The sequence below is a fragment of the Symphalangus syndactylus genome, chromosome 21, assembly GCF_028878055.3.
Source record: "Symphalangus syndactylus isolate Jambi chromosome 21, NHGRI_mSymSyn1-v2.1_pri, whole genome shotgun sequence".
Lineage (NCBI taxonomy): Eukaryota > Metazoa > Chordata > Mammalia > Primates > Hylobatidae > Symphalangus > Symphalangus syndactylus.
In genome coordinates this window covers 19,683,922-19,698,974 of record NC_072443.2, presented here as the reverse complement: position 1 = coordinate 19,698,974, position 15,053 = coordinate 19,683,922, and positions in this window count along the sequence as shown.

The following is a 15,053-nucleotide window of genomic DNA, read 5'->3' as shown; positions in this document are numbered from 1 at the left end:
AAATGGACCTTGAGCTATTATGTTCTAGATTCCTGGTAGAAGTAATTGCTGCCTCCTCCACAGCTGCTCCACATTCAATAAGCCTGTCTGCACAGCAAAATATGGAGTGCAGCTGTTGCCAACACCTCATTGTTTGGAACCCACTTACCCAATTGCATTGCCACCAAAATTTGTCATTTGCCCTTCTACTGTGTTTTACAACTTCATTTGAATTGCAGATCAAAAATCCGACCTAGAAACTGAGCTTCAAGAGAAACTGGAAACACGTTTTGTAAAAAATATTTTTTATTTTTCCAATCTCTCAAAATGGCACAAAGATTAAATGGTGGTTGAAAGATCCAATACAAGGGTTGTGTATTTTTTACATCTTCTTATGTAATCTCTGTATTCTCATTAGCCTAAAATTATTTATATTGTTCACGTTATCTTTTAAAATGTTTGCTATACGTGAAACAGATACAAAATATTTAAGTATGTGTAATTACCAACAATTAGAATTAAATATTCATGTTCTCACCACGCAGTTTAATGACCGAATTTTGCAGTCTCTTTAATATCCCTTGTTCCCTCGGCAGCTGCAGCACTTTCTGTCCTTGTTGGACTTCCTGTCTCCCACAAAACTACAAACTTGATATTGTGTTTGTCATTTTATTGGTTTTTCATTAGTTTTACAACAAATTTATTTGGTTAAAATACAGATTTTTATGTGTTGAATATTGAATCTTTTAATAAATGGCAACTTTGTATTCCATTCAATTTTTAGAATCTTGGAATACATTCATGTGAGTGCATGCAGTTGCAATTCACCAATTTTTTTATTGTTATATACGTTTTTGTTATAAGAATAAAAAACACCATTTCATATGTATTAACCTATTATTGGACAATAGCTGCTCCCAGCACACAGGATTATGCTATCAGAACATTGCTGTTATGAGTTTTCACAGATGCAATAATCTCTAAAATATTTTTTAAGATTTATGTTGTGATCAATTTATGGATTATTAAGTCAGTTTAATGGTCATAAGAATCATTTAAAAGAATAACATAGAAGAGTGGAAATGAAGAACAATAAGAAAATACGAGGATTCCCGGGCAAGATGGCTGAATAGGAACAGCTCCAGTCTGCAGCTCCCAGCGGGACCAAAGCAGAAGGTGGGTGATTTCTGCATTTCCAACTGAGGTTACCTGGCTCATCTCATTGAGACTGGTTAGACAGTGGGTGCAGCCCACCAGAGGGTGAGCCAAAGCAGAGTGGGGCGTTACCTCACCAGGGAAGCACAAAGGATAGGGGGACTCCCTCCTAGGAGGGGGACTTCCTCCAAGGAAAGGCGTGAGGGACCTGCCATGAGGGACAGTGCTATCCAGCCCAGATACTATGGTTTTCCCATGGTCTTCTCATCCACAGACCAGGAGGTTCCCTAGAGTGCCTACACCACCAGGGCCCTGTGTTTCACGCAGTAAACTGGGCGGCCCTTTGGGCAGACATCCAGCTACCTGAAGGACTTTTTTGTACCCCAGTAGTGCCTGGAATGCCAGGGTGACAGAACCGTTCACTCCCCTGGAAAGGGGGCTGAAGCCAGGGAGCTAAGTGGTCTTGCTCAGTGGATCCCACCCCCACAGAGTCCAGCAAGCTAAGATCCACTGGCTTGAAATTCTTGCTGCCAGCACAGCAGTCTGAAGTCGACCTGGGATTCTGGAGCTTGGTGGGTGGAGGGGCATTCACCATTACTGAGGCTTGAGTAGGTGGTTTTCCCCTCACAGTGTAAACAAGGCCACTGGGAAGTTCGAACTGGTTGGAGCCCACCGCAGCTCTGCAAAGCTGCTGTAGCCAGACTCCTCTCTAAATTCCTCCTCTCTGGGCATGGCATCTCTGAAAGAAAGGCAGCAGCCCCAGTCAGGAGCTTATAGATAAAACCCCCACCTTTCTGGGACAGAGCACCTGGGGGAAAGAGTGGCTGTGAGTGCAGCTCCAGCAGACTTAAACATTCTTGCCTGCTGACTCTGAAGAGAGCAGCGGATCTCCTAGCACTGTGCTTGAGCTCTGCTAAGGGACAGACTGCCTCCTCAAGTGGGTCCCTGACCACCATGCCTTCTGACGGGAAGATACTGCCCAGCAGGGGTCGACAGACACCTCATACAGCAGAGCTTCTGCTGGCATCTGGCGGGTGGGCCTCTGGGACAAAGCTTCCAAAGGAAGGATCAGGCAGCAATCTTTGCTGTTTTGCAGCCTCCGCTGGTGATACTCAGGCAAACAGGGTCTGAAATGGACCCCAGCAAACTCCAGAAGACGTGCAGAAGAGGGGCCTGACTGTTAGAAGGAAAACTAACAAACAGAAAGCAATAGCATTAACATCAACAAAAAAGACGACAACGCAAAAACTTCATCCTGAAGTCACCAACAGCAAAGATCAAAAAGAGATAAATCCATGAAGATGAGGAACAACCAGCACAAAAAGACTGAAAATTCCCAAAACCAGAATGCCTCTTTTCCAAACGATCACAACTCCTCTCCAGCAAGGGAACAAAACTGGATGGAGAATGAGTTTGACCAACTGACAGAAGTAGGCTTCAGAATGTGGGTAATAACAAACTCCTCCGAGCTAAAGTAGCATGTTCTAACTCAAAGCAAGGAAGTTAAGAATGTTGATAAAAGGTTAGAGCAATTGCTAACTGGAATAACCAGTTTAGAGAAGAACATAAATGATTTGATGGAACTGAAAAACAAAGCATGAGAACTTAATGAAGCATACACAAGTATCAATAGCCGAATCAATCATGCAGAAGAAAGGATATTAGAGATTGAAGATCAACTTAATGAAATAAAGTGTGAAGACAAGATTAGAGAAGAAAGAATGAAAAGGAACGAACAAAGCCTCCAGGAAATATGGGATTATGTGAAAAGACCAAACCTACATTTGATTGGTGTACGTGAAAGTGACGGAGAGAATGAAACTAAGTTGGAAAACACATTTCAGGATATTATCCAGAACTTCACCAACTTAGCAAGCAGGCTAACATTCAAATTCAGGAAATACAGAGAACACCACAAAGATACTCCTCGAGAAGAGCAACCCCTAGACACATAATCGTCAGATTCACCAAGGTTGAAATGAAGGAAAAAATGTTAATGTCAGCCAGAGAGAAAGGCCATGTCACCTACAAAGGGAAGCCCGTCAGAATAACAGTGGATTTCTCTGCAGAAACCCTACAAACCAGAAGAGAGTGAGGGCCAATATTCAACCTTCTTAAAGAAAAGAATTTTCAACCCAGAATTTCATATCCAGCCAAACTAAGCTTCATAAGCAAAGGAGAAATAAATTTTTTTACAGAAAAGCAAATGCTGAGAGATTTTGTCACCACCAGGCCTGACTTACAAGAGTTCATGAAGGAAGCACTAAATATGGAAAGGAAAAACCCATACCAGCCGCTGCAAAAACAAACCCAAATGTAAAGACCATCGATGCTATGAAAAAACTACAACAACTACTGGGCAAAAAACCAGCTAGCATCATAATGATAGGATCAAATTCACGCATAACAATATTAACCTTATATATAAATGGGCTAAATGCTCCAATTATAAGGCTCAGAGTGGCAAATTGGATAAAAAGTCAGGACCCTTTGGCATGCTGTATTCAGGAGACCCATCTCACATGCAAAGACACACATAGGCTCAAAATAAATGGATGGAAGAAGATTTACCAAGCAAATGGAAAGAAAAAAAAAAAAAGCAGGGGTTGCAATTCTAGTCTCTGGGCCTGACCACATGAAACCCCGTCTCTACTAAAAATACAAAAATTAGCTGGGCATGGTGGAGCATTCCTGTAATCCCAGCTACTTGGGAGGCTGAGGCAGGAGAATTGCTTGAACTAGGACGCTGGAGGTGGAGGTTGCAGTGAGCCCAGATCACTCCGCTGCACTCCAGCCTGGGATACTGAGCGATACTCTGTCTACAAACAAACAAACAAACAGACTTTAAGCCAACAAAGATTAAAAAGACAAAGATGGGCATTACATAATGGCAAAGGGATTAATGCAACAAGAAGAGCTAACTATCCTAAATATATATGCACCCAGTACAGGAGCACCCAGATTCACAAAGCAAGTTCTCAGAGACCTACAAAGAGACTTAAACTCCCACAAAATAATAGTGGGAAACTGTAACACTCCACTGTCAATATTAGACAGATCAATGAGCAGAAAATTAACAAGAATATTCAGGACTTTAACTTGGCTCTGGGCAAAGTGGACATAGTAGACATCTACAAAACACTCCAGCCCAAATCAACAGAATATACATTCTTCTCAGTGGCACATAGCACTTATTCTAAAATCGACCACATAATTGGAAGTAAAACACCATCAGCAAATGCAAAAGAATGGTAATCATAACAACCAGTCTCTCAGACAAAATAAACAGACCGCTAGCCAGACTAACAAAAAAGAAAAGAGAGAAGAATCAAATAGACACAATAAACTATGATAAAGGAGAGATCACCACTGACCCCAAAGAAATACAAACTACTATCAGAGGATATTATAAACACCTCTACACAAATAAACTAGAAAATCTAGAAGAAATGGATAACTTCCTGGACACAGACACCTTCTCAAGATTAAGCCAGGAAAAAGTCGAATCCCTGAATAGATCAATAACAAGTTCTGAAATTGAGGCAGTAATGAATAGCCTAACAATAAAAAAAAAAGCCCAAGACCAGACGGATTCACAGCCGAGTTCTTCCAAAGGTACAAAGAGGAGCTGGTACCATTCCTTCTGAAACTATTCCAAATAGAAAAAGAGGGACTCCTCTCTAACTCATTTGATGAGGCCAACATCATCCTGATACCAAAACCTTGCAGAGACACAACAAAAACAAAAATTTCAGGCCAATATCCCCGATGAACATCATGTGAAAATTTTCAGTAAAATACTGGCAAACCAAATCCAGCAGCACATCAAAAAGCTTATCCACCATGATCGAGTCGGCTTCATTCCTGGGATGCAAGACTGGTTTAACACACACACATCAATAAATGTAATCCATCACATAAACAGAACCAATGACAAAAACCACATGATGATCTCAATAAATTCAGAAAAGGCCTTCAATACAATTCAATACCTCTTCATGCTAAAAACACTCAAAAAACTAGGTATTGATGAAATATACCTCAAAATAATAAGAGCTATTTATGACAAACCCACAGCCAATATCATACTGAATGGGCAAAAACTGGAAGCATTCCTTTTGAAAACCAGCACAAGGCAAAGATGCCCTCTCTCACCACTGCTATTCAACATAGTATTGGAAGTTCTGGCCAGATCAATCAGGCAAGAGAAAGAAATAAAGAGTATTCAAATAGGAAGAGGGAAGTCAAATTTTCTCTGTTTGCAGATAACATGATTGTATATTTAGAATAACCCATCATCTCAGCCCCAAATCTCCTTAAGCTGATAAGCAACTTCAGCAAAGTTTCAGGATACAAAATCAATGTGTAAAAAATCACAAGCATTCCTATACACCAATAATAAACAAACAGAGAGCCAAATCATGAGTGAACTCTCATTCACAATGGCTACTAAGAGAATAAAATACCTACAAATACGATTTGCAAGGAAAGTGAAGGACATCTTTAATGAGAACTACAAAACACTGCTCAAGGAAATAAGAGAGGACACAAACAAATGGAAAAACAGTCTATGCTCATGGATATGAAGAACCAATAACATGAAAATGCCCATACTGCCCAAAGTAACTTATAGATTCAATGCTATCCCCATCAAGCTACCAATGACTTTCTTCACAGAATTAGAAAAATCTACTTTAAATTTCATATAGAACAAAAAAGAGCCTGTATATCCAAGACAATCCTAAGCAAAAAGAACAAAGCTGGAGGCATCATGCCACCTGACCACAAACTATACTACAAGGCTACAGTAACCAAAACATCATGGTACTGGTACCAAAACAGATATATAGATCAATGGAACAGAGCAGAGGCCTCAGAAATAACATCTCACATCTACAACCCTATGATCTTTGACAAACCTGACAAAAACAAGCAATTGGGAAAGGATTCCCTACTTAATAAATGATGTTGGGAAAACAGGCTAGCCATATGCAGAAAACTGAAACTGGACCCCTTCCTTATGCCTTATACAAAAATTAATTCAAGATAGATTAAAGACTTAAATGTAAAACCCCAAACCATAAAAACCCTAGAAGAAAACTTAGGCAATACCATTCAGGACACAGGCATGGGCAAAGACTTCTTGACAAAAGCTCCAAAAGCAATGGCAACAAAAGCTTGACAAATGGGATCTAATTAAACTGAAGAACTTCTGCCCAGCAAAGAAAACTATCATCAGAGGGAACAGGCAACCTACAGAATGGGACAAAAATTTTGCACTGTATCCGTCTGACAAAGGGCTAATATCCAGAATCTACAAGGAACTTAAACAAATTTACAAGAAAAAAAAAAAACCATCAAAAAGTGATTGAAGGATATGAATAGACACTTCTCAAAAGAAGACATTTATGTGGCCAAAAAACATATGAAAAAAAAACCCTCGCATCACTGATCATTAGAGAAATGCAAATCAAAACCACAATGCTATACCATCTCATGCCAGTTAGAATGGCAATCATTAAAATGTCAGGAAACTACAGATGCTGGAGAGGGTGTGGAGAAATAGGAAAGCTTTTACACTGTTGGTGGGAGTGTAAATTAGTTCAACCATTGTGGAAGACAATGTAGCGATTCCTCAAAGATCTAGAACTAGAAATACCATTTGACCCAGCAATCCCATTACTGGGTATATACCCAGAGGATGATAAATCATTCTATTATAAAGACACATGAACACATATGTTTACTGCAGCACTATTCACAATAGCAAAGACTTGGAACCAACCCAAATGTGCATCAATGGTAGACTGGATAAAGAAAATGTGGCACATGGAATACGATGCAGTGTTAAAAAAAATGAGTTTATGTCCTTTGCAGGGACATGGATGAAGCTGGAAACCATCATTCTCATCAAACTAACACACAGGAACAGAAAACCAAACACCACTGTGTTCTCACTCACAAGTGGGAGTTTAACAATGAGAACATATGGGCACAGGGAGGGTAACATCACACATTGGGGCCTGTCGGGGTGTGGGGTGGCTGGGTGAGGGATAATATCAGGAGAAATACCTAATGTAGATGTTGGGTTGATGGGTGCAGCAAACCACCAGGGCACATGTATACCTATGTAACAAACCTGCACGTTCTGGACATGTATCTCAGAACTTAAAATATAATAAAAAAATAAAGAAAATATGAGAATGTAACTTCAGTTGTAATGTTTACTCTCTTTTAATTAAACTCTATTTTAATCGTGTGTATGGATGCATGTATGTGTTGTGTGTGTGTATATGTGTGTGTGTTATCTGAGATAGATATTTATTTCTCTTTCTTTGAGTCAATAGTCCAACAATTTAATTATCACTGATAAGGTCTAAGAGTAGCTTGGCTGGATTGTAAGTTTGGAGCATCTTCAACTGTACTATATTTTGTAATATGTGTACAAATTTGCTATCTCATTAAAAAATAAGAATTATGATTACTCATTTTTTCCCAATCACTTACTATTGAGGAGTTTTTATTGCTACCTTGATAAGTCTAAGTATTACTTCATTGTGGTTTCAATTTGTGTCACATTATTAAGGAGGCAGAGCCTATATTTATGTTTATTTGCCACTTATATTTTCTTTCTTGTAAAATGCACTTTATGTATTTAGACATATATATTAGATTGCTTTACGTTTTCTCTTTGTTTTTCACTTTTAGGAGTTCTTTAAGTACTTACGACTCTATTAACAGCTTCTAATCAATTATATATTTTGTAAATAAATTTCCCAATATCTTATTTCTCTTTCACTTTCTTCATAATGTCATAAGATGAACATATACAACTAGTTAAATATATTAAATATAGTTGAATTCAACAGAAATTCCCTATGGTCAGTGAAATTTTCATATTTTTAAAGAAATACTCTAATGATAAAATATTTTTTAAAATATATTTTTCCTGTCTTTCTACATGCTTAATCTTTTTCCGCTTACATTTAATTTTCAATTCATCCTGGATTTATTTTTATATATGGTACAATTTAAGCCTAATATTTTCCCGCTTTTTTAAAATTTTATTATTATTATACTTTAAGGTTTAGGGTACATGTGCACAACGTGCAGGTTTGTTACATATGTATACATGTGCCATGTTGGTGTGTTGCACCCATTAACTCGTCATTTAGCATTAGGTATATCTCCTAATATACCCACTTTTTCCAATTACTCCGTGGTAGTTAAAAAAAAATTTCTCTTTATTCAGGTTGTAATTCATGCTCTGCAGTAATGATTTTTCTTATATGGATCTGTTTAGTAGTTTAATATATACTTCTTGCATTTGTCTATTTACCTATTTCTTTGTCACTCTCTTAATTACTTTAGCTATATTTAAAGTTCTAATATCTAAGTACTTAACCTGATGGAAATTTTAGTTCACTTTAGTTTTATATTTTTCTTCTTATTTATTTTCTTTTAAATTATTTTGTACTTAAAGTGCACGGCTTCTATGATATCTATTTATATAAAGTATTTGATTTTGCTTTATGGCAAAGTGTGTGAAATATTTTACAATATATTTTTACCATTTTATTTTATGTGTCACAACAGAAGGATAGGTATCCTAAAATAGTTTGTTTTATAATTCTTATAAGTTTTGGTTAAATGATAAAGAAACTTCCTTTAAATGCTAACTTGCTATATTCTGGCACTTAAAGGAAATAATTTTTGGGTTTTTTTTGTTTATTTGTTTTTCATGTCTTCATACAAAACTTCAATGAATAAAGGTTATAATCTCATTAGGTTCCTTTATTATTTAAGTTAGCTTATGCTCGTCTGATGCCCAGTCTCCTATATTAGCAGAATTGGTCATATTTTGATTAACAACAATCTCACAGTCTGCATTCTGTTTCACCCAGCACCAAGTTCTCTTAGCTTTGGGAGTTATTCTGTACTGACTACATGGTCACTACATATGATGCTGAGTTGTGAAACATCTTCAGAAGCAGTCAGCTCTGGGGTTGACTTCAACTGTCACCTCAGGTGTATGCATCTAGCCAAGCATGCAACCCCTTTGCAGTACGATACTAGATCTCATTTTCCAGTGCTTCTCAGTAATACCAGTTCATCATCCCCGAATCTCCAGGAGACATAGGTGTTTGGTCTAATATACAAATCTTGGCCAGATTATTAATGATGTTGGATTTAGTATAAATAAATTTTTAATAATTTCTTGAGTTACTGTTTCAAAGAGGGTCTATATCTTAGATATCATCTTTGTGGTTGCAGGACAACTGGACCATCTGTTAACCATTTTCTCCCCACATTGAATTTTTAACCAGTGTTTGTTAAAACCCACAAGTGAGAAGACCTAAATCTAAATTTCCTGTATTAAATCAAGAACGCAGAAGACAACTCAGTTGATTAGGATAACTTGGTTCCTATTTATGTTTCAAACCTATTTGGAGTAAAGATTTTGCAGTTTAGAACGTTGGAATGCTCACAAATAAGATTCAACACAATAAACAGAAAAACAAGCCACTCTCAGTGAAAGTCAGAAAAAAATACAGAGAATATTTAGATTAAGGATTTTATATATTTGAGGTTCGAATTAATAATATGAAATAAGTATGTTTAATACGTTAAAAGAAGAAATGTAACTAAAGGAGTATAATAGATCATTAAAAATAAGAATGATTTGAATACCAACATAATATATTTAGAAATGAATAATATAGACAAGAAAAGTAAAATTGTAATTGGTGGGTTTAACATAAGAGTACACCAGCTGATGAGAGAATCACACATTATATATAATGCACCATAGAGAGATAAAGAGGTAGAATACACTAAAGAGAGGTCAAAAGGCAGGGAGGGGAGAAGAGAAGGCCCAGAATACATCAAACAAATGTGAAAATCAGAATCTAAAGCTTTTATAAAAATAAGGGTATCTTTATGACCACAGAGTTAGAGAAGTTTTTCTTAAGACACAAAAAGCTAACTGTAAAAAATACTCTTCTTCAAAGGACATCAAAAAGAAAATGAAAAGACAAACCACATAATGAGAAAAATTCTTTGAAATAGATGTATTTCTATGGTATTATATCTTGAGAATTTAATAAACTGAAAAAAGTAATGAATTGAAAACATAACTGGAAAATTTGACCGTCATTTTAACAAGTATTTCACAAAATACAAACTAAGTAAGAAATTAAAACAAATTATTTAATCTTATTGTCAGGATGATACACACCAAAACTATAGTAAGATACCCATTTAAGTCTGTTAAATTGGCGCATCAGTAAATCTACACAATGCCACAACTAGGCAAATATATGATAAATGAGTATTTTTAATACACCTGCAATTCGAATTAGTATAATCAATTCTAAAAACAATTTAGCTCCATTGCCTAAAGTAGAAAATGCAGATGCTCCTAAGTAATTGCATTTTTAATGAATGAACTATTAAAGAAAAAATTATTCAATGGTATTTATTAAAGCATTTCATTCAAAGCTATTGCAATAAACATAGGGACCACTGCAATGCAGTCTTGCAGTGGGGAATAGAGATTGGGCTGAACTTCAAATATAGCATGAGCAAGTGGAAATTTATACCCAAGGAGTAGGATGGAAGTCACTGGATGCCAAGGTAAGGGGCATTCTAGATGAACAGACTTAGTAGATTCTTTCTGAATATATGCCAGTGTGAGCCAATATCACCTATGAAGTAGTGGCGGATGAAGAATTGGATCAGATATTGAAGGTCATCAGATATGGAGCGTTGTAGATTTGTGCTAAACTGACTGAGCTGGGTTCTTTGCTAAAACTGGATTTATGAGAAGGTGTGCAGAGAGGCCTAAGAGAAGGTTCAGGAACTCGACTAAAGTCCTGCCAAGTAAAAGTACTTTGTCAATAAGGTAGGAAAATGCTTGTAAATGTACATTAAAAAGACTTTCTAAAGAATGCACCTGGCCATCTTGCTTATAGCAGCAAAATACCAAAGAGAAAACAAAACAAAACAAAACAACAGCAAAAAAGGAAAATAAAAATAACAGCAAACCTAATGTTTATCAGCACAATTAATTAATAGGGAATCAAAGGTTTGCAGAATCCCTTGAAAGATGGGTAAGCCAAGGGCAGAGAATATTATTTTAAAAATTATGCTGTAGTCATAAAATGGGATATTTTGCAACACTAAATAAAAATGTCCACATATATGTAAAATACCATAGATAAATAATAGGCATATAGTGTTGGTGAAAAAGCAAGTCACATAGGACAATTTTGAGTTTAATATCCTTTTCTGAAGCTCAAAAAAAAAACAACACAAATGTATTTGGGAATTCATACATGCATTGTCCTTGAGGTTCAGACAAGAACACAGATATTTTCCTATGTACAGGAGGCAGAAACAGTAATTGACAGGGAATTCAAGGCTTACAGAATCCCTTGAAGAATGGGGAAGCCAAAGGTGGAGAACATTGTACTGACTTCTAAATATCAGGATGCTGCAGAAATATCAGAAAATAACCTCATGATCTCATTGGCTAGTAGTAGCATCAAATAGATGACGTGCATGAAGATGCCTACATGCTGATCAAAATCATTCTATTCTCTTTGGAGGCTGATGGTATTTCCTTCTCTTCTGCCTTCCAAATATTACATGCTTCTTAATATGGAAATCTAACCCGAAATGCTGTTGGCAGTTGTGTCGAAGAAATATAGCTCTAGGCTTCACTCCTATGAGACAGGCAAAATATAAGAGAGGGTGAAGCTGATGCTGAGTTGAAAAGAGATAATCGGGCACAATAGTAAATATATTCTTTTAAAATTAAGGCAGTGATAAATACAAAATTCAAGATATTTGTTACCCTTATATAACAAAGGGAGGATTGGGAAACCACACATGTAATAGTCATGGGCATTGGTAATGTTCTGCTATTCAAGTTGGTTCATGGGAGTTTATTTTTATTCTTCAGAACTTTCACAATACATCTTATATCCATTTTAATGTGTGAAATGCTACATTATAAAATTTGAAAGATTGAAAGTATTTGATTTAAATATTCAAAATCTACACTGTACCGCTCTGCTGTTAGTGCATAAATTTAACTTACTCCAGGGAAAAATTTTATACATAGCATCAGCACACATTTTAACAACACAAATGGTTCTGATGTATTATATGAGTAAATTGTGTGTTGTTTACAAAAATAGCCCATTTGAATGCAAAGATGCAGAAACAAGTCACATCATTTTTCTACTTTCTTAAAACATTAAGAATTATGTTTTCTTTATCTGCACTTTTTTTCTGAACAACATTGATTGTTCTAGGAATAAAGAAAAATTGCTACTGGAGAAATTCCAGAAGAAAATAGTCATCAAATTCAATGCACAGGTTCAGGCACTAATTAACTTTTTTCATGATAATGTTATTTGTTAACAGTACAAATATTAGGTTTTCTTTTAGCCTAAGTAAGATGCCAACATATGGCCTTCAAACCACTAGTTTATTTTTTCCATGTTTTTATTTAAAAATGCTGCGTATTAAAAACACATTATATTCCCCTAAACTAGATAATATATCTGTTTTATAAAATGATAATTATAGAATACACATATATAAGAAAATCCAAAGAGATAAAACAAGGCTTATTTAAGCTCCTTGAAAACCAATTGAAACAAAAAAATATAGTAAGGAATTATCTTAATAATTAAACATCTAGTTATATTAATAAAGATTATTATTTTAATAAACACAAAGGGGAAAAAAGCAAACATAACCATTTTGGGACAATAACACACTAACAGACAAATTGACATTGTTTTTAATGGAAAGAAACTTTATTTCACACTCAAAACATCAGCCCTGATTCTCTCTACTTACATAAACTGTTAGGATTTTTTTGTGTGTTTGTGTATATGTGCAAGTATGATATACAATAAAGTATATCAATGTAATTTTAAAGAAATCCATATCAGGTCTTTATGCTAGAAAACGATGTTACCTAACAAAGGCTTCATTCTCTTTGAAAATACATGTAAAAGTATTTTTCCCATGCATTTATTTATTTATTTTTAATTTTTAAAATAACAAATTAAATTTTACATATTTATTGTATAAAACATGTTATTTTGAACCGTGTATACATTTGTAGAATGGCTTAACGGGGCAAATTAACATTGACAATGGCATTTAAAAAATGACTTTTGCTAGCCAAGAAAACCTCAAACAATGCTTTCTGTTTCAGATCTCTAAATTCAGTTCATACGTTTTAAAGGATGCTTACTGAATACATATAGTTTATTTCCCTGGAAAAGGTAACACGCCATTTTCTCTGTCAAAAAAAAAGGGGGACAAATGTTACAGTGGAAAAGAAACAAGAGAATAAATGAATTGGTAGAACCACAGCGACCGCACAGCTATTTTTCTCTTGATTTCTCATACGGAGTCCTTTTTATTTGCTGAACAAATAGCCAATTGTTGGTGAAGTGAGTAGAGCTGTTCAACTGTGCCAGCTACTACCACCTGCTGCAACTAATTAAGTGTGATTATAGTGAAGAGGTGGCAACATTATCATAACCACCTGAAATTCTTGGTTTGAAAGAATGCCCAGAATCTCAGGGCACTGAACCAACAAAGACAAATCATTCAACTCACACAGAAGATCTCTGAAGTTATTTAGCCCAGTGTTTCTTTGGCTACTTATAGCATCAGGTCAACAAGTGAATTAAATATATTTAATCTGCCATCAGATAATACAAATCAGCATGGAAGTCAAACCAACTGCTACAATACAGCTTACTTGATTTATTTTTTTTATGAAAAGGTTTCACTTTCCCTAAAAGATAAAACATATTACATTTGAAGTAGCAATTTTCCTACCAGAGTGATTTATTAACAGACAAAGCCTACAGACTTATTTCTTCTTGAATACACCCACGATATGACTATAGCAGCCAGTAGTTTCACTGTGCTGGCATTAGACATGAGGGCCCAAGAAGTGGCTCAGCCCTCTACAGGCTGGAATCTTCTTTAGTTGCTGCAGGTCTTCATGCAGCTCATTGTCCAAACCAGTGGTCAGGATTTGGGTATATTTTCCATCCTTTCCATCCTCTATCTGTTCACAAACGAGTCTGGGATCTTGTGCTAGTGTAGATACTGCATAATGGTGATAACACGTTCCACCTCTTCCTCAGTGAATTCTCCTGTGCTCTCGGTGAGGTCAATGTCTGCTTTCCTCAACACCACATGAGCGTACCTTTGACCTACATCCTTAAAAATAGCGATGGCAAAGGCTGTTTTCCACCACCATTGATGTTGGTATTGAGTACTCACAAAATATGCTGGAACTTCTCAGAGATGACTAGAGACATGATGGCAGCACTGGTGGTAGGCATGTAGGCCTCCTGTGGAAAAGCCCAAAGGAATTTACATTATAAAACTTTATCAAAAATTTTAATGCCTTACAAAAAACTTGTAATGAGCAGAGATACCAGCAAATCTCAACCATTAAGAAGAAAATTGTTGATTCTCTGAATGTAAAGCCAAGTTCTTTGAAACCAACAACATCAATTACTTTGTCAACATTATTCCCTGTAAATTATTGAAACTAGGAATAGTGTCCCCAAAGCAAAAACGGAGATACTACAGAAATGGCAATCACATTTGAAGTCTTTCAGGCCCTTTCCTTCTCTTTATGGAACTACAGTTTATAATTCTACCGGCTCAGTTTGGGATTGCCAATACAACCTAAAGAATATAAATTGATAAACATATAAGAGAATTAGGGGAATTATCTGATGAATTCAGGGAAAACAAGAAAAACACTTCTAATTAAAACATTTTAAAAAGTTGGAAGAAGGGGGAGGTGGAAGTTGCAGTGAGCTGAAAGCCCACTGCACTGTAGCCTGGGTGAGAGAACAAGACTC